At 36.5% G+C, this 25836-nt stretch overlaps 1 protein-coding gene across 5 annotated transcripts in view; it reads left to right on the top strand.

Annotated features, from left to right (window-relative positions):
- ZNF521 (zinc finger protein 521) overlaps positions 1-25836 on the top strand; it is a 292767-nt gene that overhangs the window by 128043 nt on the left and 138888 nt on the right. The gene's annotated exons all lie outside the window — the stretch shown is intronic.

The following is a 25836-nucleotide window of genomic DNA, read 5'->3' as shown; positions in this document are numbered from 1 at the left end:
CCATAGCCATTAGCTAGCAATTACTTGCTTCTTGATAAGCAGCATTTTGGCTTGAATGGTGCAAAATAGGACTAATTCCAGTCTCCCTAGGATATTGTCTTCTCTATGACTGAAGAGACCAGCGCTCATGCCAACACTACTGAGATCTGGAATCTCAGCATAGCTTCACCGTGAGTTGAAATCCCCAGCTATGACTTGTGTGTATGGCAGAGAGATAATGACACAAAAGTAAGATGCTATGAGCCAACATGCTGGCTTAGAGTAAATTAAAAAGAATATATATATTTGGGTATAACAAATTGGGTCGAGGTGGCTTTTTAATACCATGTTGTCAACACTCACTGTTTTTCTTTGTCTTCTGGGCAGTGAGGAAAATACTTCCTCACAACAGGATTTTTAAAAAGCCCCTACCCTCCATTTATTAAGCACCACATGCCCATTATTCTGTTTAAAGACACTGTGCCTGAGTTTGAGATCTACCCTCTGGGTGTCAAAATTAATATTTGTGGGTTTTTTTTCTCCTTAGTTTCAGAGTAGTTTTCTGCTTTCTTTGCCACGATGACAAGAAACAAGTTCATTTACAATGAAATCATTTCATAAGTCATCATTTCTTAGAAGCTGAGCAGAGGATGGCTCATTGTAATATTTCTTTATGCTTTATCACCTGGTTTCTAATAGCTCTTTCCACTTCCCTACCTGCCCCTATCTGGAGATCCATCCAAATGAAAACCCCAGGGAGATCCTTCTCCCTTCAGTTTGGGGTTAGTGCATTTTTCCCTTATCTTGTCTCTGCACTCACACCCCGGTGGAGGCCCCCCTGTGGCTCCCTGCAGATAGCCATCAGTCAGCTGGCAGGGGAGAGCTGAGAAGACTGAGACAGAGCCTGGCCTCACAAAATGTGGCATCTGTGTGGCAGGCAAACTCCCAAACTTTGAAGCCACTTTCCCCCTTCTCCACTGCCCAAGTAAGTCTGCACTTTTCACTTATTTAAATACATGAAATCCTTTCAAACTGCTGAGGACAGCTGGAAGAACGTAGCTTTGATGATGGCTCATAGCTCATGGGTTGGATCAAATTGTTTCTTTTGAAACAAATAGTAGTTAAAAGCATATGAAATGAGGGTTTTCCAAGTTTTTACTTTGAAATTTTTTAAACTATAGAAAAGTTAAAGGACCAACACAGCGAACACGTATGTGTGCCTGTGTTTGGGTATCCCAGATCCTCCAGATAAGAATGTTTTGTTGCGTTTTCTCTCTCTCTGCACCCCTTTTTAAAATCAACTTGAGCCACATGAAAGAAGGTTGCAGGTATCATGCCATCTCCTAAGAATAAGTGTATTTTTTTTGTTCAATTATGACATCATTAGCTAAAGCAATTCACTAAATTAAAAAAGGAAATTAAGTAATCCCGTAATACCGTCTGTAAGAGGTTCACATTTAAATTTTCTCCGTTGTCCCCAAAATGTCTCATGTTTTTAAATGTTTGTGAATGAGAATTCTTAAAACATTAAGGCAGAAAATTACTCTTCTCCTTTGTTTTTATTTTGTAATGCTTAACATATGCCTACAAGAGATTGATATTCATGTTTAATTTACAAAGCGTATAAAGGTGATTTTAAATGACTGCATTAGTCTGTGTGTCTGTGTGTGTGTTTGTGGTGTTGGCTTGTGCATTTTAAATGCAGCATAGCTGGACTCTCTTGTTTCTTAGTAGATTGTTTATGAAAGGGCATATGCCTGTGTCGTCTTATCTGTTCATGGTTTGTTTTTTCTGATATTTATAAATTGGTATATATTGTAATAGCGTCTAAGAGGAAATATTTCAGAAACAAATGAGGACATAAAAATAGTATTTACACATTAAGTTGGTTAGAGTTACTTGATGAGAATTTATCATTAAGGCTCAAATGACACCTAAAATCTTAGTGATATTTAGAAAGCCTATCTTTATCCTACACTTACATAAGATAATACTTCAAATATTTTAAAAAATACTTTAAGTTTTACAATTGCATTTTTAAAGCACCTAATGACTAAGGGTCAAAAATGACTATGCAGTCGAGTACCTCCTTATGAAACCTGATTAATAAGAGCTTAGAGTGATATGCTTAATTGACGAGATATTAGGATTTAGTTTCAAATATTTCTTTGTGCCTTAGAAGTTCACTATTTGTTCAACATTTTAATCATCATTACTATCGCCATTTTTAAACTCATACTATTTGTTATAAAATTTTATGTGATACCTTCTACAATTAAAAATGTACCATATTATTTAGACTAATATAGAAAATTATCTAAATGTACAAAAAGTTCTACAAAAAGAAGCCTAAAAATAATGTGTCAGCAAGAAAAATACAAAATAAATACTCATTTGTTCACACTCTTTATTAGCCAAGTTAAATTACTATAAGTTCTCATTTTGAGTTGTTTGTGCATTTTTTCCAGATTAGGTAAAATGAAATGTTATTATATAAGTCTTTGTCAAAAGCCCGGTATATCATATAGGAATAAATTTTATCACAAAAAGAAATGTGACATATATGTCTATTGACTTAGATGCCCTGGGTAGGAATTGAAGGACTTAGCAACATAGGTGGTATTTTCATCTCTTTTTCTTGCTGAGGCGTGAGACTCCAGAACTGAAAAGAAAATCACAGGAGATAATAAAACCTGGATACACAGGTGTGGTCAAGAACAAGGTTAGATTTTTCTGGACCATGACTTAGAATCACATAGAATATTGGTAAACATTTATATACATCTTTCAAAGACTAAAAAGAATATTATTTGATTGAGACTAGGATACGTAATTAAAAGGGATTTAAACTTAAATATAAATCTGGGAAGGATAAGTACTATATAAAACCCTGCAATCCAGAAAATGGATGAAAGACAAGGCATGCAACACTAAAAGAAGGATAATAGTTGGTAGCCATTATGTATTGGAGAGATTTGAAATTGAAGACAGATCTGAGTTTGAATCCCATTTCTTTTGCCTCATGCTTTCTGAATTTGTGAAAAATGTTTTCTTTTTATTATTATTATAATAATACTTTAAGTTCTAGGGTACATGTGCATAACGTGCAGGTTTGTCACATATGTATACTTGTGCCATGTTGCTGTGCTGCACCCATCAACTCGTCAGCACCCATCAACTCGTCCTTTACATCAGGTATAACTCCCAGTGCTATCCCCCCCCCCCCCCCCATAATAGGCCCCGGTGTGTGATGTTCTCCTTCCCAAGTCCAAATGATCTCATTGTTCAGTTCTCACCTATGAGTGAGAACATGCAGTGTTTGGTTTTCTGTTCTTGATATAGTTTGAAAAATGTTTTCTTTGTGCCACAATCCTCAGATTATTAATCTAAATTTGCAATGAAGATTTTGTTTTGAATAAAATATTTTGAGAACCTATTCATTTTTCTTTGCTCCTCAAAGGTTGAGTGTGATACAAATTTACACGTAACCTACAATAAATGATTCCAGAGATGGTAAGATTAATTGGGGACCAGAAGAACACTGGCCCTCTAGCTTTTTCCACACATGAAGCACCTTGCAGAGTTATTGACATTTACTATATGTTGAATAAATGTTGATTCTTCTGGAGTTCGTGGGCATTGTCTACTCAGGGGATGCGCCATCTGGACCTCAGAATGTTGTCTCATAAGTTCTACAGTAGATTTTGGAAACACATGTTCTTCTGCCTCCTTTTTCTGGTGTGCTTCATAGTCAAGTTTCTCTGAGCAACTATTTACTCACATTTCAATTCACACTGTCCCCAGCAGTCCTTTGAAATTGCTCTTGCCAGCATTACCATTATCCTCATGATCTCCATGTTGTGAGATGTGCATAGGGTGCCACAGAATCAAAACGGAAGGAACAGTGTAGACCATCTGACTCAGCCACTTTATTTTACAGACAAGGAAACAGGGCCCAGTAAATAGAGAATTGTCTAAGATTGCACAGCCAGTGAGTGGTAGGCAAGGGGTAAGAGTCCAGGTCCTAACTCTAGGTTCAGGGTTGTCTTTCCACGATCGCATGGCACTTTCCTCTAGCTGCAGTTGAATCCCCGTCTTTTCTATAGCATCCTCTTGGTACTCCTGTCTTCTTTCTCTTCTCCTTCAGTTACCTCACCCATTGCACAGGATCTTCTGCGTATTTGTCACTTTATTGCAACTGACCCTAAGGGCTCTTCTGGCCTGATTGACCAATGCAATGTACTTAGAGAAAAAAAAGATAGTGTATGTTAGTTATTATTGTCTCTAAGCACTTGTCACTGTTGGCCAGTCCACTTTTATGGGACCTCTGTCTTCCTTCCTGACTTCCTGGTTGCCTCTGTGAATGCCCTGTGGCCTCTCCTTCTTTTGCTAGCCCCTTCCTGTAGGTTTGTTTCCCTTCATTGCTCTCACTCTGCATATCCCCTCCATGGGGATTCACTCCCAGAGCTTGAACAACCGCCTTTTACTGACTGCCCTCCAAGTAGTATCTCCACGGGACAGGAGGGGACTTTTGGAGGCTAATGGGAACACTCTTTATCTTGATGCCTGTGGTGGTTACATGACTGCATGCATTTATCAGTACTCACCAGATTTAAAATTGGTTTATTATTATTATTATTATTTTTTCTTTTTTTTTTTTTGAGACGGAGTCTCGCTCTGTCGCCCAGGCTGTAGTGCAGTGGCCGGATCTCAGCTCACTGCAAGCTCCGCCTCCCGGGTTTACGCCATTCTCCTGCCTCAGCCTCCCGAGTAGCTGGGACCACAGATGCCCGCCACCTTGCCTGGCTAGTTTTTTGTATTTTTTAGTAGAGACGGGGTTTCACCGTGTTAGCCAGGATGGTCTCGATCTCCTGACCTCGTGATCTGCCCGTCTCAGCCTCCCAAAGTGCTGGGATTACAGGCTTGATAAAATTGGTTTATTATTTTTATGGGGATTTTATGGGGATTACACCTCAATGAAGCTAATTTTATTTTATTTTATTATTTATTTATTTGAGACAGGGTCTCACTCTGTCATCTAGGCTGTAGTGCAGTGGTCCGATCATGGCTTACTGCAGCCTCGACCTCCCAGGCTCAGGTGATCTTCCTACCTCAGCCTCCTGGGTAGCTAGGACTACAGGCTCATGCCACCACGCCTGGCTAATTTTTTGTATTTTTTGTAGAGACAAGCTTGCCATGAGGAGTCCAAGATCAGCTTGTCATGTTGCCTAAGCTGTTCTTGAGCTCCTGGGCTCAAGCAATCCACCTGCCTCAGCCTCCCAACGTGCTGGGATTACAGATGTGAGCCACTGTGCCCAGGCTGAAGCTAATTTTAAAAAGTAATGGTATCTCCAACTCACTTCTTCGCACTGAGCTTCAGGCTCATATAAACAGCTGCCTGCTACACATATCCACTCACACGTTCCCTTGAACTTCAAACTCAGTGGGTCCCAAATTGAGCTCAGCACCTTTCCTCTAAACCTGCATTTTTTTCTTATGTTTTCTATTTCACCTATAGATCCATTGATCTTCTCAGTCACTTCCTTTCTACTCCGCATCGTTTGGTCATCAGGCCATCTTGACTGCAGCTCATGAGTACAGTCGACTCTTGAACATTCCTGGAAATAGAGGCACTGACCCCTCACTCGGTCAAAAATCTGCATATAACTTTGACTTCCTCCAAAGTTAACTACTAATAGCCTACTTCCTGATAACATAAACAGTCAGTTAACACATACTTTGTTAGTTATATGTCTTGCATACTGTATTCTTACAATAAAGTAAACCAGAGAAAAGAAAATACTATAAAGAAAGTCATAAGGAAGAGAAGATCTGTTCATTAAGTGCAAGTGGAACATCATTAAGGCCTTCATCTTCATTGTCTTCACGTTGCGTAGGCTGCGGAAGAGGAAGAAGAGAGTTTGGTCTTGCTGTTTTAGGGGTGACAGAGGCAGAAAACATACATATAAGTGGACCCACGCCGTTCAAACCTGTGTTCTTTGAGTGTCAGCTATTTTTCTTTTCTTTTTGTTGAGATGGAATGTCACTCTTGTTGCCCAGGCTGGAGTGCAATAGTGTGATCTTGGCTCACCGCAACCTCCGCCTCTCAGGTTCAAGTGATTCTCCTGCCTCAGCTTCCTGAGTAGCTGGGATTACAGGCATGCACCACCATGCTTGGCTAATTTTTTTTTTTTTTGCATTTTTAGTAGAGATGGTTTTTTTTTTCTCTGAGACAGGGTTTCACTCTGTGGCCCAGGCTTGAGTACAGTGGTGGGATCATGGCTCACTGCAGCCTCAACCTCCTGAGCAATCCTCCTGGCTCAGCCTTCTGAGTAGCTGGAACTATACAGGTATGCACCACATGTCCAGCTAATTTTTTTTTTTTTTTTTTTTTTTTAGTGGGCTCGAGGTCTCATTATGTTGACCAGGCTGGGCTCAAGTGATTCTCCTGCCTTGGTCTCCCAAAGTGCTGGGATTACAGACATGAGTCACTGCACCCAGCCAACTGTTTTTCTTGAATCAACTCCTCCCACCATCCCCTTACCACATTTTAAGTTCAATCTCTGATCCTCTTTTCCTAAACAACGGAAGCAGCCTCATTTTGTCTTTCCGACTTGAGTCTCATCATTTTCAAATCCATCTCCACACCACTGCCAGAACCATCCATCTAAAACACAAATCTGTCTAGCATGTCCCTTCCTATTTGGAGCATTGTTAGTGTTCTGGACCTCCATCCCCATAGGATGATATAATAATCCTTTTATTGTGAAATACAGGACCCTTCAGGTTTCGGCTTCCCCTTCTTTTCCCTGCCCTCTCCTTGTTCTATAATGGGAAGCACTTTAATTAACCACACATAGCATATTGCCTCTGTGTCTTACTGAGGCTGTCCTGTTCCTTCTCCCCGAATAACCTCTCTCCTCTTGACTGTCTTGCACCTTGCAGAAGGCTGTCCAGCTTATCCCTTCTTTGGAGATCAACTGTTCTAGAAGGCTGCCTATGAGCCTGACTCTCCATCCCAAGCATCTCCCTATCCCCTCAATGCCCTGTGCAGATAATATGGAGTAAATATCCTGTGAAAATTGTTACACTGCTTTATGATTATCTATTACATTGTCTTTTCCTCTGATTAATTTCCTGGGGCAAGAACTTACTCAGTCTCATATTTTTGGTACCTCTGACAGTGCCAGGCCCATATTAGGCAAATGCCTCAATGCATGGGTGTCATGCCGGGGAGCTTAAATGTGCCTGGTGGCCCTCCCAAAATATCTTCTTATTTTTGCAGGACAAATGACCACCTAGATTTTTCATCCAGGAAACCTTTGTCTGAAGTGTCATATGTATACACTAGACTCCTGGTTTTCTCTCCTGAAACGTTTTCCTCTTCCAGACTACCATTGTTTTAGTAAAAGGAACCACTCTACATCCAATGACTCAAGCAAGAAACCTGTGAATCATTCCTGATGCCTCTTTTCCTCTCATTCTCCATGTTCAATCCACCAGTGAATACTGTTGATTCCACCTCCAATAAGTATCTTCAAATATCTCATCCACTTCTGTATACCTCCAAAGCCATAATCTTCGTCTAGGCTGCAATTGTTTCTCTTCTGGATACCACAGTAGCTTCCTAACAGATCCTGTCCTTCGTCTTCTGCCTGTTTCCAGTCCATTCTTCATGCTGCAGTTGGAAGCGTAGACTTGTAAATTAAATGAAGCCACTTACAATTTTTTTGTGGCTTCCAGCTTTCTCACATGAACCCCAATGCCGCACCTGCTTACAAGTCATGGGCTCTCTGGCTGTGGCAGGCTGTTCTCACTTCCTTCTAGTGACTCTTCCTTCTTGACTCTGCCCAGGTTCTGAACATGTGCTGCTTCCCTACTTTATCACCTGAGCTGCTCTTCCCAAGCAGCCTATCTGTTCTGCTGGCTCTTTCTCATCTGTCAGGTGGGCCTTCCTGAAAACCTTATCAAAGGCGGTCTCCCCCTTAGGATTTTCTTTTAAAAATGTCATTATTTGTTCACTTGGCCAGGCATGATGCCTCATGCCTATAATCCCAGCACTTTGGGAGGCTGAGGTGAGAGGATCATTGAGGCCTGGAGTTTAAGACCAGCCTGGCCAACGTAGCAAGATCCTGTCTCTACAGAAATGAAAAATTAATTGGGTGTAGTGGTGCACACCTGTAGTTCTAGATACTCAGGAGGCTGAAGTGGGAGGATTGCTTGAGCCCAGGAGCTCAAGACTGCAGTGAGCAGTGATAGCATCATTGTACTCCAGCCTGGGTAACAGAGTGAGACCCTGTATCAAGAAAAAAAGTCCTTATTTCCTTCTTTTCCTTTCTCATCTCTGAATGCCCATCAACTTATCATAAGGGCTCAATAAATGTTAGTTGAGTAAATGAATACAGTGTAAGTCCTTCAGAGTAACAAAAAATAGGGTATGCTTCTTTTTCAGGTACATCTAGTTACTAATACATATGAATATAGGTCATTTTGCCTAAAACTATTTTAATAAAGTGAGGTTTGATCTAAAAATATTAAAATACATGAAACGGTTTGAAGTTTGTAACAATCCAAAGTTCATCTTTAATATGAAGATCTGTTTTAAGTGTCTTAGAATCAATATTTTTTTATGGTTCTTGTATGGAAGATGGAAATGTACATGGTGACAATTCAGAACCTACTCAAGTCCCAGAGTTCTGTTTTGTGGTGTTCTCTTCATCAAAATTTCCCTATGAGGCTGAAAAAAACAGATTGATAAAAAATATTTTAAAGTTTTCATTTCAAATTGCTGTTACTAAGTTTTGCTAAGTAAATATGCAAAGAGCAAAAACTGAATGGGTTAAGCTCCCTCTAAAGAGACAGTATTTAAAAAATTAAGTAGAAAATTTACAGGACCAAATAAATTGATAAGGTTCAAGATGTTCTTGAAAGACAGTGAGTTGCTCTGCCAAGTCCAATCTGTATTGTTGTTGTTATATTCAATATTTTTTTGCCATCTACAAAGTAATAGACCAGGGAGTCCACGGCCCTGGCACTAGTACCATGGGTTGGAATGTGGGAGCAGGTGCCTTGCATCCATGCTTTGTACCCAGTTCCGTGATCACTTCATATTGATCATTGCCCCCATTGTTGAATATGCTGCATCTACCATTCCTAGATTTTCTGTACTTCTCCACTTCTAGACCTTTTGTTGATATTTTTCATATGGTTACAATGACTTTTTAGAACTTAATGAAATTCAAAAATAGTAATGTTTTTGTATTTCAGATTGCTGATTGCACATAATAATATTTATCCTTTTGGTACTAGGCCAAAAGAGTTTGGAATCATCTTGTGTCATCATAGAACTCTGTCTAGGAGGAACATTTCACATTTTTGGCTGAGATTTTGTCAAGATGGAGATTAGTAAATATCTAGTCAAGATTATTTTAAATGATGAAAGAAAACTGAAAGCTATATTCTGGATCTCTGGATCTCTTATTACGGTGTTGCTCTACCTAGCACATGATGTAGATGTAGTTTTCTAGTACATGTACTTTGTATTTCTAGAAATTTAACAGCCTAATTATAAGAATCTTGCCAAAGGCTTTTAAAAAGCCTGAATAGCTGATTCCCCTTATTTATACTTTTAAAAACCTTTTAATGCTTTTTTACCTTTTAAATGTGCATGTTTCTAAAGATTCTATTTTTAACCTGCCTTTCTATTCTGAAATAGGAATTCCTATTTCCTATTACCTCATTATTATCCCATACAGATAAGCAAAATATGAAGTTTCAATTCTCAACCTCTGTTTAACTCCCAGTCTTAAATTTTCAGCTTCCTTTTTCACATTACCAGTTGAAGCTTCTGCTAGCCCTTTAATCAACTCCAACTATAATTTCGTTTTTCTCCCATTTTGGACAGTGTTTCATCTTTCTCCTGGTCATTCCTGCCTGAAACTTCGTTTCTGTTTCCTGTATGTTTCTTGTTCTCCTAACCTGTTAGGGCAGTCACTCCCCAGGAGCCATTGATTCTTCATTTGTAATTTCTCTTCTATCTGCATCTCCTGCATCCTTTCTCCAGGCCAAACTATATTAAATCTCAGCTGGTCTCCTTCAGTGCTTCCTATCATAAAGCTTATCTCAACAAACTTAAAACCTGAGAATCACACAAATCACGTTCTCTGTCTATAATACAAATAAATTATAAATGAAAAAAATATCTTAAAATCATGCATTTTAAAGTTTAAAACATGCATTGAACAAAGAAGGCATGAAAATAGAAATTAAAAATGCAAAAATTGAAGGATAAATACATTTCAAAAGTTTTGAGATATAACTAAATGCACCACTTAGAAGGGAAGTTGTTGGAAAATAAAAATATACATTAGAAAATAAAGCATACTATCACTGAGATATATCAACTTAAGACCTTAAGAATAGAACAACAAAATAAACCCATAAAAAGTAGAAAGCAAGCAAGCAATAAAGCGAAGAACAAAAGTAATGAAATAGAAAGCAAAGAAACAATGAACAACAAGGAGGCCAACGAAGGACAAAGTTAGTTTTCTGAAAAGACTGCCACAATTTACAAACTTCTGGTGAGATTAATCAGTAAAAAGAACCAGAGATAATATTAATAATGAAAAGGGGAGCCTTACTTTGTACTTGCAGAAGTTAAAAAGCTAATAGGAGAAACATTGTACGTATCAAAATGACTATAAAAAGAATGCAATAACTTTTTTTGAGATAATAAGGAGCAAAATGACTTTATTCAGGTAAAGTTTAAGGTTGGACAAAACTAATCTATGATGATCAAAGTCAGAGTAGTTACTTCTGGGATCCTATCAACAGGTAAGGAAAAGCAAGGCGTTACCTGAATGCTGGAAGTGTTTCATATCTTCTCTATGTGTTGGTTACACCGGTGAGTAATGTCTGAAATGTCACCAAGCAGTATGCTTAAGATGACTACAGTTTACTATATGTAATTTACTTCCCAATTAAAATTTTACAAAAAATGCCAAATGAAAATAGAAGAAAAAAGAATACTATGAGTAACTTTATGCTAATAGTAGAGAATTTAAGTTATAGTATATAGAAACCATCTTAGAATAATATGTTACCAAAAATGGCTCAAGAAAAAAAGAGAGAAGTGTAATAATTCAATAAACATTAAAGAATTTAATAAATTGTTGAAAATCTTTCCTATAAACAAAATATTAGGCTCAGGTGGCTTTCAAAATGAGTCCCCCTAAACATGCACATAATTTCAAAACTGTGCCAGAAAATACAAAATGAGAAAATACCCTTGTTCATTTACTGAATCTGATATGATCCTGATATCAAAACCAGACAAAAATACTGAAAAAGAGAAATGTGGGTCAATTTTATTCATGATTTTGCATTTTAAAATTTTGAACAAAGTATTAGTAGCTAAATCTATGTATAAAAAAGAGAATATATTATAATTGAAATAGGTTTATCACAAGAATGCAAGGTGGGTTCAATTTCAGGAAATCAGTTAATTTAATTTACCACATTAATAGATTAAAAGAGATAAATTATATTTTTATCTCGAAAGTCAATGGAAAAACTGTATTTAACATACTTTCGTGGTTAAAAAAGAACACTAAACCCAGAATAGGCAGGAATTCCCTTACCCTGATAAAAACGTTTTAAAACATTATCTTAAGCAAACATTGTAAATAATAGTTATATATATAACCATTATTTTATAATATAGTTATGTATTTTATAATATAATTATAATGTAACTATAATTATAATATATATGTTGTAATGTAACTATATTATTATACTTACAATATAATTTGTGGGGAAATTTTAATTAGTATTTTATAATTAAAATTACTATTAAGGCATGCTGGGTGATGTAGCCAATAAGCTAAGATAAAATCAAAATGAATTTGAGTATTAGAAAAAATTGAAAATATACAGATTATACTGTCATATACAGATAATATGTTTGCATGTAAAACAACGCCCAAAGAATCTAAACACAAATTATTACAATAAAACTTTGGCAAAGTTGCTGGGTACCAAATCAACACATTTAAGTCAACTGGATTTTTATTCACTAGCAAAACCTAGAAAATACACATTTTAAAATAATCCCACTTATGATAGGCAGAAAAAATTAGGTACTTAGAAATCAATATTACAAAATATATAAGACATTTATGGAAAAAATGATAAAACATTGCTGAAATATTTTAAAAGACTTGAACAAATGATCAGATATAACTTGTTCATGGACGGGAAGACTCAGTACTGTAAGTCTGTCAATTATCTCTAAATTGATCTATAGATTTAGTGCTATTCCAATGAAAATTTCAATAGGTTTTAAAATATATGTTTATATACATATATAAACATATATATACATATATACATATATATACATATATACATTTATATACATATATACACACACACACACATATATATATATTTTTTGAGACTAAGTCTCACTCTGTTTCCCAGTCTGGAGTGCAGTTGCGTGATCTTGGCTCACCACAACTTCCACCTCCTGAGTTCAAGTGATTCTCCTGCCTCAGCCTCCCAAGTAGCTGAGACTACAGGTGCACACCACCATGCTCAGCTAATTTTTATTGAGACGAGGTTTCACTGTGTTGGCCAAGCTGGTCTCGAACGCCTGACCTCGTGATCTGCCCACCTCGGCCTCCCAAAGTGCTAGGATTACAGGCGTGAGCCACCATGCCTGGCCATTAAAATATTTTTTTATATATTTTTATTTTTTGGAACTTGATAAGCAGATTCCAAAACGTGTATAGAAGAATGAAAAGTCATATGACAAAGATACTCTTGAAGAAAAAGAATAGGCAGAAAAAAATATTTGTCTCATTTTCTGGTCAATTTATAATAAATCTGCAGTAATTAGGATTATGCAGTGTTAGTTCACAGAACCACACAGAGATTTCTCCAAAAAAGGTATTAAATTTATAAAACTCAGTATAGAATAGAACTGCCTTTGCACATTAGTGGGGAAATGGATAAAGTATTCAACTCATTATCTATATGGAATAAAATAAAATTGAACCTCTACTGACATGTATAAAAATTAGTTACAGGTGGTTTAAAGATGGGTGTGTGAAAGGCAAAACCATAAACCTTTTGGTAAAATAAAAGAATATTTTTATCACCTTCTGTAAGGGAATGATTTTGTAAACAAGACCACATAATATAAATCACAAAATATGTTCAGCAACGTTAAAAATAATCTATGTTTACCAAACGTTATCGTACAGGGAGTGAAAACAAGAACTACAGGGTTATAAAATGAATTTATAATACATATAACTAGAAAAATTAATAGTTTCCAAAACTATGTGAGAAACAGCCAGAAACTGATAGAAAAATGCAAACTGCCGTATAAGAAAATGGGAAATTAACACAAACAGAATTTCACAAATAGGAAGCATGAAGGTCCAGTGAACATGTGAAAATATTCTCATTATTAATATGGAAAATGCAAATTTAGACAGAGTAACGGATTGTCTGGGAGGGCTGCACAGGAAACTACGCAGGAGTCCAGGTATACAGGTGTTTTACAGTTACTTTTTATACATTACCTATGTTATCAATGCTCTATAAGCATTTAATCTTTAACATAAAAACAACCCCCGCCAAAACTCAGAACCCTAAGTATATAATTAGTATCATTCACCATCAATAGAAGAATGAATACAAAATAATATTTTAAAATTTCTAGCCATATATTCATACCCTCAAAAGGCTGTGAGCCTGAAACCTGTTCATTACTACAAGTTTATTAAGTGTTGTAGAGGTATTAAAGACATATTAGCATCTCAGTTAATCTTTTTTCTTTTGTTTATTATTAGAAATAGCAGTATCCATGTATTACACTTTAGTGTGTATATATCTCACAGTTTGGGGAATATTAGCATTTAGCATGAACTTTTTTATTCCACATCTGGTACTTCAATTTGTGATAACAGATTTCTTAATTCCTGCCATGTGCAAGGCATTAGCTATCAGGTTTGTAAAGAGGAGAAGCTTTATACAAATGTAGTTATTTGGATACATGTCTTTCTCCTGTGTGTATGTCTGGCAAGCTTATGTGAGAATAGGGAGACAGTATGCCTGGAGCAGAGTGAGCAGAGGACAGTCATGGGAGAGAAGGTCGGAGAGCTGGAGAGAGGGGCAGAGGCTGGGCTGTGGCTTGGTAGCCTCCGTGGGTCTCAGGTTAGTTACTTGTATGCCATAGGTTCTTTGTAAACACTTATAAACAATTGAAGCCTGGTAATTAAAATATCTGGAAAACGAAACAAAGAAGGAAGCATTTATCTAAAAACTAAATAATGGTACAGGTTCTTAGAGCCACACATGACTAGAATATTAGACACCTCGTAAGTAAGTGATACACTATGCACTTCTTGTCATAAAGAGATTGAGTGGCAGGTGAAGTCCTATGAAAATCCCCATATCAAGGCAAATAATTTATTTTATTGAATTAAACATTGTGTTGCATAAGCAAGCCTTTAACTGAGTCTGTGAATTTTTTGTTATAGGGAGATTGCTGCTGTGGGCATGGGGAGTTTAAGTATATGCAGCATAGCATAGTAGAAGGGAAGATCATCCTTAGGAAAAAAAAAATGAGTTCCTGTAACAGTTGACAGAGTCATCTATGTGATCTCAGCCAGTCCTTCCTAAGCTTCAGTTTCCTCATTTTAAAATGGGCATTCAACATACCATACCCTCTTTATGAGGTATCATGAAAAGCAGATGGTATAGTGTATGAAAGTTCTTGCTAAACATGAAGCACACTACCAATGTCATATGTGATAAATCATTTATGTAGTATGTAATCTACACATGTCCCTATTATGTATGTATGTATGTACAGATATAATTTATTTATATAATGTTTTTCAACATGAAGCACACTACCAATGTCATATGTGATAAATCATTTATATAGTATGTAATCTACACATGTCCCTATTATGTATGTATGTATGTATGTACAGATATAATTTATTTATATAATGTTTTTCAATTAATTTGTTATAATGTAGAATTATTTCATCTAATGCTAGGATTATGGCTTATTCAGTCAAAGTGCATCTAAATAAGGAATCATATTTCCACAAAGTTGATGAAGTAGAAAAAACATAATTTAGTCTTAAAATCAAACTTAGAAGCAAAGAAAATCAAGGAGCAAAAAGAATGTAAAGACCACAGAAATAAAATGTTACTTTATTTGAGGTCAGCGATAGTGTCAGAAAACAATACATATAAAGGCAGAAACGCATATAAATAAATGAGCATATAGGTGACAGATGTAATCACAGTTAAGAAAGGAAAAATACTCAATAGTATTATTGGATTGCAAGGGAGTTAAAATCTTGGAGAAATAACATTTAAGTCAAGTAAAAATTGGACATGAAAGGTTTAGTAAGTGAATACCAAAATAAGGATTTCCACCCTCTAATCCTAGGAAACAAATGAGTAGTTTGAGAAGCAGTTAATTTGAAAGGGCTATTACTTGCCTAAAATCCACTGGCGATATCCTGTATGAATCACATACACAGTATTTACATACTGGGGGGAAAACCTAGTAAAAATTGTCCCTCTTTTTGGCTATGATTTGTAATTTAGATGTATAACCTCTTGCCCAGGCGTGGTGCAGTGGCTCATGCCTGTAATCCCAGCACATTGGGAGGCTGAGGTGGGTAGATCATGAGGTCAGGAGTTGGAGACTAGCCTGGCTAATGTGGTGAAACCATCCGTGTCTCTACTAAAAATACGAAAATTAACCAGGTGTGGTGGTGCGTGCCTGTAGTCCCAGCTACTCAGGAGGCTGAGGCAGAAGAATCGCTTGAACCCAGGGGACGGAGGTTGCAGTGAGCCAAGGTCCCACCACTGCACTCCAGCCTGGGTGACAGAGCAAGACGCCATCTCAAAAAAAAAAAAAAAAAAAAAAAAAAAAAAAGAAAGAAATAATAGAAACTTAATATTTTAAAAATTACTAATAAGTAAGCAGTTGAGAGATATTTCAATGCAAAGATACACCATGATTTAGAAGTCGAAGTGGCGTTGTTAAATCTAACTTGACAAAGTCTGATGTTAACATATTCATTTTAAGATATATTTAAGGTTTATCTTCAGAATTTTACATTTAAGTTTGGCTTAGGCAGTAAGGAAGCAAAAGTGAGCTGTATTAAAAGCTATTGATACAGTCCAAGCAACATAGCAAGACCTCATCTCTACTGAAAATTTAAAGAAATTTAGTGGGTTCAGTGGTATGTGGCATATGCCAGTAGTTCAGCTACTTAGGAAGCTGAGGTAGATTTGGGGAATAAATGAATGCATGAACTAAACTCAGTCTAAACAGTGTAACAAGTTGGTGTGAAATGTTTTAAATTTGGTATAACAAAATAATATTGAAAAAGCTATTGATAAATATCTAGAAATCAATAATGATAAACAGTGACCTCGTTTAATGAAGGTCATTTTTTTTTTTTTTCAAAAAAGAAAAAGTAAAAGGAGGAACAGAAAAAAGGAAAAAAGAAAGGTAGGTTTAAGGGAGGGAGGGAAGGAAAACTAAATGACCAGATAAGGTAGCTGAAAAACTGGCAGGAAACCCCCTGAGTTTAAAATCTGTACTTACTAGGACTGGAAAATTAAAATAGTTTTGATGGAAAACAGATTCTTTTAGCAGCATAATTGTGTCGAGATTGATATTATTCTGTTATACCAAATTTAAAATGCTGTTTAGATTGAGTCTAGTTCATTCATTCATTCATTCAACAATTGAGTTTCAAATGTGTGGCAAGCATTTTTCATAGACGTTGGGTACAAAAGGCAGACATAGTTGTTGCTTCATGTTTCTCTCAGTAAAGAATTAAACCTATAAAAAGCAAATATATCTTCAAATAGTGACTCCTATACACATAAGACTGAAGAGCTGGCAGGATTAGAAGTAGGAATATGCTTAAATGTCTAATAAGGCTATTCAACAGTGATATTCCAACATGTCTTTTAATAGAATGACTGATTTGTCACCTGGATTTCCAAAGAAAATTGCCTTACAAGATGTCAAATTTGATATTATCCTTTTCTTTTCTTTTTTCTTTTTCTTTTTTCTTTTTCTTTTTTTTGAGACAGAATCTCGCTCTGTTGCCCCAGACTGGAGTGCAGTGGCATGATCTCAGCTCACTGCAAGCTCCGCCTCCCGGGTTCACACCATTCTCCTGCCTCAGCCTCCCCAGTAGCTGGGACTACAGGCGCCCGCCACCACGCCCAGCTAATTTTTTGTATTTTTAGTAGAAACGGGGTTTCACCGCGTTAACCAGGATGGTCTCAATCTCCTGACCTCGTGATCCACCCACCTCAGCCTCCCAAAGTGCTGGGATTACAGGATTGAGCCACCAAGCCCGGCCGATATTATCTTTTTCTTAACATTTCTCACCTTTCATACTATATACTGTGGTAAAAAGTTCTCAAGGAGCAGAAGTCTGGTTGGGAAAGGGCCCCATATTTTTCTAGATTATATTCTTAGACTTTTTTATTTGGAGAATTTCTAACTTTATACGATATATTATCAGTAATGATTATACAGAACTTTTGCAGTGCTGCAGTTTAATCTTTCTGGGATAATCTGAAGGGGGACTAAGAGGTTATACCTGGTTGTATGATGCAGAATCTAGGTGTGTTTGATGACAACAATCTGGTTCCCTCCATCATGATAATTCTGACAGTGTTTACTTTTAGGTGTACATATAAAAAGCGCACATCACTTCATTTCTGCATAGTTATGCACCCTTTCACAAATGCTCTCTGTCAGGCAGTGTGCTGGGTGTGAGAGCTAAAGAGAAATCTAAGATTTTACTACTTAAGTGACAAAAAGCCTTTGAATATAATATAGCACCTTCTATGCTGAAAGCGTAAACTGGGAAATGAAAACCCTCCAAGAAGGGCAGCACTTGGTAGCAAGAACTGGCAATGGAGAGGCGGTGCTGGAGAGTTGGTCCTGGAGTCCTGTGCCCCGAGGAGCCCCGATGAGTTTTAAGCATCACAGATAGCCAATGAGCGGCCACACCATGTACATGTGGATGTGTTCATAGCAGTCTGGGGTCCTAGGCTTGATAGGTTGGTCACTTTCTCTGAGTCATGGGCAAGGTCACTCCATCTCTCTGGATTTCAGTTTCATTGTCTGTGAGGAAATTTGAAATAGATGAATTTACTTGTCCCTTTCAATCCTAAAACTCCACAATACTCTATATAAGCTTGCCTGTTACCTTTGGAAATGCAAAGAATATGGGGGCATTTTTTCCTATTTTTCAAGAAGATATTTTCGTGATAATGGGAAGATTTTGAAAAATCCAGATAATTTTAGTTAAATCAGGGGTTAAAAGAACCCTACCACTTGCACATTTGTATACATTGTAATTGCACAGCATGTTCTAGAATAGGTAACGTGAAAGAAACACACCTCTGTCCTAAAAAATTTACTAAGAGTACAAACAACAGGAATAATAAGTCAGCACCCACAGCATTGTGTGGGTGTAATTGCTAGCAAGCTTTTTGAAGCAGGTGGGTTTTAGAAGTAATTTGAAGGAGAAGAGAAGGGTGGTCTGACATGCCTCAGTAGGAAAGCTGTTCAAGTGGAAGGAATGGATGAGAAAAGGCAAACCCAGAATGAGAATATGGAGGAAGAGAGAAACAAAGTAAGAACTGCTAAGAGAAGAGGGACATGCATTAAAATATCTCAGTGGACATAAGAGTTATAAAGGACAAAGTTAATTTGGGCACATACATAGGTAAATGAAATGATCTAGTATAAGAAAAACTACATTTTGTAGGTAAGACAGAAACCACCAGAACACAAAGTATTTCTTTGACAGAAGACTAGCTGGAAGGATACATTAGAGAGATAAACAAAAGAGAATGACTAGGATTCCACAGAAGCCTTCATCTAAAGAGAAGTAGAAGGAAGCAAAGATTTTTATTGCACAGTGAACAGGTATGAGTCATTCACATATTAATTTGTTATGTGTAACTAATTATGTATTGGAGTAGATACAAAATGGGCCGGGCGCGGTGGCTCTGGCTCACGCCTGTAATCCCAGCACTTTGAGAGGCCGAGGTGGGCGGATCACTTGAGGCCAGGAGTTCGAGATCAGCCTGGCCAACGTAGTGAAACCCCATCTCTACTAAAAATACAAAAAAAAATTAGCTGGGCATGGTAGTTCATGCCTGTAGTCTTAGCTACTTTGGAGGCTGAGGCAGGAGACTTGTTTAAGCCCAGGAGGTGGAGGTTGCAGTGAGCCGAGATCATGCCATTGCGCTCCAGCCTGGGTGACGGAGCAAGATGCTGTCTCAAAAAAACAAAAAACAAACAAATGGATAGCAAAGAGCCTTCCATGTAGCCTTAAAGAGCTTATAGCCATTTAGAATTAGTTTTATTGAAATAATTCTGATACAACTTGTAAATGAATTATAAGAGAATTTTTTAAATGAGATAAAAGGTTTGTCTGTTTTATCCTTTTGAAATTTATGATGACTTTGTATTAAATGATACCAAGTACTCATAAAGAGTTAATGAACCAATCTAATTTGTTTTAGGACAGAAACTGTATACTTAGGAAAGTATTTCTTAATGGATTCTAAAATACTTTGTTCTGCCTAACAATTTCTTTTTCCTAGTTTATGGTGGGATTGTAAGTCATACTACCAATCTGGATGGGGTCTCCCTGGGCATGTGATGTGATCTGATGGTGATGCAGTGTGCTTACGTGTTGTCGCCACTCCTTCACCTCTCCAGCTGTCGATCCTTGATATCTAGCAGCCATAGCTCCTTATTTTGGTAACAGTGAAACAGAAGGAAGTTTCAATGCTTTTTAATGAAAACAATCACATGATCAGAATAATTGATGAGGAAAATAGGCCCTAATTTTGTGTAACCCCAATTTTGACTTATCTTTTCCTTCTGAGGTTTGTTTATAAAAGAGTGATTATTTAAACTCATATTTTCCCACCTTCAATTGCTTACCTTTCTTGAATGATATGAACATTTATAAAACAGTCACTGTAAGAAATTAACTAGAATTTACTATGAATTATAAATCTCTTCACATAGGAACTAACAAAATAGTATAGCCATGAGTAACAAGAGACAAATTCCTTTTTCTAGCTCAAAAATAATTAGCATGTGCTCTGGTGACTTTTTTTTTTTTTAAAACCTTCACTACAGCATCAATTTAGTATGTTATTCATCATCTTCCAATTCACTGATTTCTGGTGCTGTGTAAGGTGGTAGGCAGTTTTGCAAGCAGAAATAGACCAATCTTAGGTAGTACATTATGAATGAAGGTGATGGATGTAGAATGACTCATTACATTGTCCATTCAACAGTCAGTAAACAAAGTGTATTGACTGCCTACTCTGTGGACAACACTATGGGAGATTTTATTCAGGTAGATTTTTTTATGGTGTAGAAATAAACAGCAACTGAACCCATAACATTAAATGAGATGATCTAGATGAAGATACATTATCTGGAAGGTCTCAGTGGACTGTGTAGGGAGGGACATGAGTTGGTCCCTTGGAAGAGACTCCAAAATGTGAATGAGGAGAGTAAGTCTAATCAAGCATCTCTCTCCATGGGAAACTTGGGCACAGTTTTTTTCAGTGTTTAATGTGAGACATCAATGAGTTCAAGTGTGTAGAAAGACAAATTTTGAAGAAAATTTGTTAGGAGACAATTTTGAACTCAAAAATTATTTGTTGTTCTTTATTAATTTTAAACTTAAAGTAAACTTTATTCTTAGAAATAAAATAACCCTTTGTTCACAAACTTCAAGGTAGTAAATTCCGTCCATGAGGAAGGAATGTTTGGTATGACCAATGTTTGGTATGACCCAGGGAAATTACTCCATCTTTAACCCTGAGTTTTGTTTTTAGTGCATACTTGTCAGATTGTTCTGAAGACTCCACTCAATTATTTCCTGGTTTTTGACTATTGGGGATGCCTTTGAAAATAAAATATTTTAATACTATTTTATCTAATATTTAAAGAGAATTCAATAAAACATTTTAAAAATGGCTTAACTTTATTACTCGATTATAAACATAGTAGTAGCTTAAATTTATATCTTCATGGAGCTTAGGGTTTTCTTTGTAAAAATAAATGGATTAGATCATTCTTGCACTGCTATAAAGAAATACGTGAGACTGGGTAATTTATAAAGACAAGTGGTTTAATTGGCTTATACTTCTGCAGCGCTAGCACCTGCTCCACTTCTTGGGAAGCCTCATGGAGCTTTTACTCTTGCAGGAAGGAAAGCAGGAGCAAGCATCTCCCATGGGAAGAACGGGAGCAAGAGAGAGTGGCGAGGAGGTGCCACACACTTTAAAGTGACCAGATTTCATGAGAACTCACTCACTGTCATAGAGACAGCACCAAGCTTTGAGAGATCCACCTCCATGACCCAAATACCTCCCACCAAGGGCCACTTTCAGCATTGGGAATCACAATTCAACATGAGCTTTGGATGTATCAATAAATATATTTAATAGACTTAAATATTTTTTCTCCCTGGTACTATAAAAATTGCAACTCAGTCATTTAAAACCAGTATCTATAGGCTTTTTCTTTTCTCTTCCTTTTCTTGTCTAGTCAGTTGGCCAGAAGCAATCTTCTTTAACACTGGCTCTATTCTGAATTGTCTTCCTTATTCCCCATGAACTGTGAGCAACTTGGCTGGCATGTAATACATGGAGTCTCACTCAGTCTGTACCCCAGGCTGGAGTGCGATGGCATGGTCGCAGCTCGCTGCAGCCTCAGACTCCTGGGCTGAATTGATCCTCCTGACTCAGTCTCCCAAGTAGCTAGAAATACAGGCACAAGCCAGCACACCTGACTAATTTTTTAATTTTTTTGTGGAGATAGGGTTGTGCTACCTTGCCCAGACTAGTCTTGAGTTCCTGGACTCAAGCGATCCTCTCACTTCTGCCTCCCAAAATGCTGGGATTATAGGTATGAGCCACCATACCAGGCCCTGTAACAGTTTCAAACTCAAGAAAATTATTCCCATTTTAGAACTTAGATCAACTCCTATCTTTTCCCAGGGGGGGTTTTCTAACTCTTCCAGACCGTATTAATCTGTCACTCTTTGACATGTTCTGTCTTCTCTTTGCAATACACCAAAGTAGGCACTTGGTCCTAAACTGCTTTGCCATGTCATTTAGGCAAAATACTTAAAACAGTTTAATGTTTGTGTGTTTTATTTCCCTAATTATATTGTAATGCCTTGAGTTTAGGGATCATGGTTAATATCTCTTGGTTGTTGAGGTGTTGCCATGTGCCAGGCATGATGTAAAGTGTTACATGGATTTTATCTCAGGACATTAACCACCACTATAAGACAATAGTATCCTTTTAACTGTCACAAGAATACAAATTAGAATATTGATACATTTGTTTTTCAGTGAATTATTTGGGCTTTTCATCATTAGTGGCTTTCATTACATTTCAATAACCATTTTTTCCTTCTTCAGTGACTTATTTTCATACAAATTCAGAATTACTTAGAAAATGACTAGGCTAAATTAGTAGAATGTCTGAGTTATTGAGCATTTGTGGAAAGCTGCTGGCTTATTACTTTGACTCATGTTTAGTAACCATTTGTCTGCCAACAAAATACTGGTGCTACTGCTCTTAAATATATATTGCATTTGTAATTAATATATTCATTCTTGGAATGGTAATATATATTGCTATAGTCCTTGAAAACAACTTTTTCCTCCCAGCTAGCATAAACCTTTTTACACGTTCTTACTGCTTCTCCCTTCCCATTCACCCAACCTTGTCACCAACTTGTGATTTTCTTTGTGTTATTAGTTGTCTCTTGGTATCCATGAGGGATTGGTTCCATGATGCCCTGCAGATGCTCAAGTCCCTTATGAAAACATGTACAGGCTCCCATATACTTTAAATGATCTCTAGATTATTTGTGATACTGAATACAAGTGCTATGTAAACAGCTGTCATAATGTATTGGTTTTTTATTTGATTATTCTTATGGTATTGTATTATTTTTTATTTTTTTTAAATTTTCAACTAGAGGTTGATTACAGATGCAAAATCCTCAAATATGGAGGGCCAACTAATTTTTAAAGCTTTATTTAATAAACATTTGTTTAACCCTTGTTAATTGTCATGAAATTTAAATTAGTGGATTTGAGTTGAAAGAAATTTTAATGTGGTTCCAAAGTCCACTTAGAAGGGTGAAAACTACTCACCTTTGACAACAGTTTATATCATATTTTATTCCATCACCATAATAACCTGTCAAAGAGTAATATAGACAGTAAATAGTACCTTTAATAAATAAGCAAGCATTAAGAATTACTGTTTAGTGCAGGTATGCTACATGGTAGGCATGGTACCAAACATTTTTATATAATTCTCATTTACTTTTCATATCAACTCTAAGATGTAGGTTTTATTATTTTTTCATTTGCAGAGAAGGAAACTCAGGGTCATTTAATGATTTGTTACACAACTAACTATACGACAAGTTAGTATTACAGAAAGAAAATCTAAAGATTCTTTCCTACTAAGACTACTGGATATATTTGGAATGAATACTTTATAGCATCATTGTACAATATCCTGATTTCAGGTTGTGACCAAATCTGACACTGGTCCTTCCTTAAAAGCCTTGAAATAGAGGGAGCTGAGAGCTATGGGACATCCTGGAAAAATGGCTCTGTAACTTTGGCTTTGATGTTCCAAACATACACAGCAATGACAGATAAAATATAAAGACAGAAAAACAAATGGACTTAGTCAAGTCCAAAACAGTTCTTCATCTTTGAGATCTAGAAACCAAGTAAGAAAACCACATGGTTATTAAGGCCAAAGCCAGGGGTCTGCTGAACATTTTCCAAAAATAGAAAGTGGTAATTAGGGTTTAATCCCTGTGGGACAAATCCAGACCCACTATTTGAAGCAGGGCCTGGGTGAAACTTTCTTGTTCACAGCAAGAGACTGGGAAAATGTAATTCTGTTGACCACTACCAGGAACTAGGATTTTTACCTGAAGGATTGAAGGAGTAGGAAGAAAGACACAGTTTTGTGACATAAGACTGAATTACCCATGTGTTGCCTCTGTGATTTACCTTGCAATGTCTTTCTATCCCTGCAGCACAGCAGATAGGCAGGAAATGCTCCTCCGAGACCCAGCTCTGGTACAGTAGCCTGGGATGCCCCAGTAGAACCGATGGTGAAACTACTGGAAAGGAAGAAATTAGCACATAGGAAAAAAAAATCACTACAAATGGGCTTTCAACCAAGATTCCAAAGTATATGAATGAATCAAACACTAGTAAAGCAGAAAAAAAGAAGAAACTAATTATTTTGAACAGTCTGACAAAGACTTTGAAATAAGTATGTTTAGAAGCTCAGAAAGATCAATGAAGGTATGATTTCCACTGAAAAGAGTGACAAATTATGAAGCAAATCCAAGCAGAAATAAAACAAAAGCATTTGAATGTTTAAAACTAGAAATGTTGGAAATGAAAAATAGTCATTTTAAATAAAAGCTTTGCTAAATAGGATAAACTCTAGATTGGTCAGCTGTGAAGAGAGAATCAGTGTTTTGTAAGAGTACAGAGAAGTGATCTAGAGTAGGACATAAGAAGACAAATAGATTCTTAAAATGTGAATGAAAGGACAGTTAAAATACATGGGGGATAGACTGAGAGGCTCTAATCTATGTCTAATAAGGATTCTGATGGAAGTGAATGGAGACTGTCATAAATAGACTTAATAACTGAGTGATTTTAATCACTGAAAATTTTAAGAATTGAGGACATACATGAGATCTCAAATTGAAATTATTATTTTTGTATTGAGCAAGGCAAATACACTTAAATGTACAGTTTAAAACATGGCAAAAAGAAGAAAACTGCAGAACATTGATGACAAAGGGAAAATATTGAAATAGACTTAGGGAATTAAGAGCCAATTCTATCCTATGAATCTTAGTCAAGAGTCTGGGACTGGGAGCCTAAGGCTAACTTAGCTACAGACAGTTCCTTCACTCTTATAAGTTACTTTTCCTACCATTCCTGGCATTGTCAAAGACCAAAGCACTACTTAATTATATGGAAAGCCTCCTTTTGAAACGCACCTAAAATGTAATTGTAAATTTACCTGCAAGCGATCAGAATATAAACTGTGTTAAAATCCAGTGTGTGAAAGACAGTAGAATCCTGGCTTGGTTATACCTGTATGACTTTAACCAAGTCGGTTAATTAATCTATAAATGAGGATAATAATCCCTCCTTTATCTACTCTTACAGGACTGTTTCAAGGGATTTTTTTTTTTTTTTTGCGTACAAGTTCTTTACTAAAGTATGAAACAGTTTATTAAATTATTATTTTATTATACAAATGAATGTGAGCTATGGTTCCTGACTTCTTAGAGTTTATACATTAGATTTATGTAAAAAAAAAAAAAAAAAAAGGAAAAAGAACTTCACAAACAAATACCAAAATGTTTGCAAAGCTACTTAAAACAACTAAGTGCAAATTAGTTTTGGTGCATATCAAGTATGGGAGTCTAAAGTGAATAGCGGAGGTGAATCAGGGGTTAAGCTGAGCTTCTAAAACTGCATGTTATGAATTACTCTATTCATTTTTTCCAGTTTTTATTATGAAAATGTTCATGTATACAACTAGAGTTTATGATGGTTAACATGTAGCCATTTACTTATATATGACTATGTATGTTTTTTCCTAAAACTTTTGAAAGTAAATTGCAAATATTTCATCCCTATAAATACTCAGTATGCATCTCCTAC

Source organism: Papio anubis, chromosome 19, assembly GCF_008728515.1.
Source record: "Papio anubis isolate 15944 chromosome 19, Panubis1.0, whole genome shotgun sequence".
Taxonomy (NCBI): Eukaryota; Metazoa; Chordata; class Mammalia; order Primates; family Cercopithecidae; genus Papio; species Papio anubis.
The sequence above is the reverse complement of the archived record's forward strand: the minus strand, read 5'-3'. Positions and strand labels throughout refer to the sequence as shown.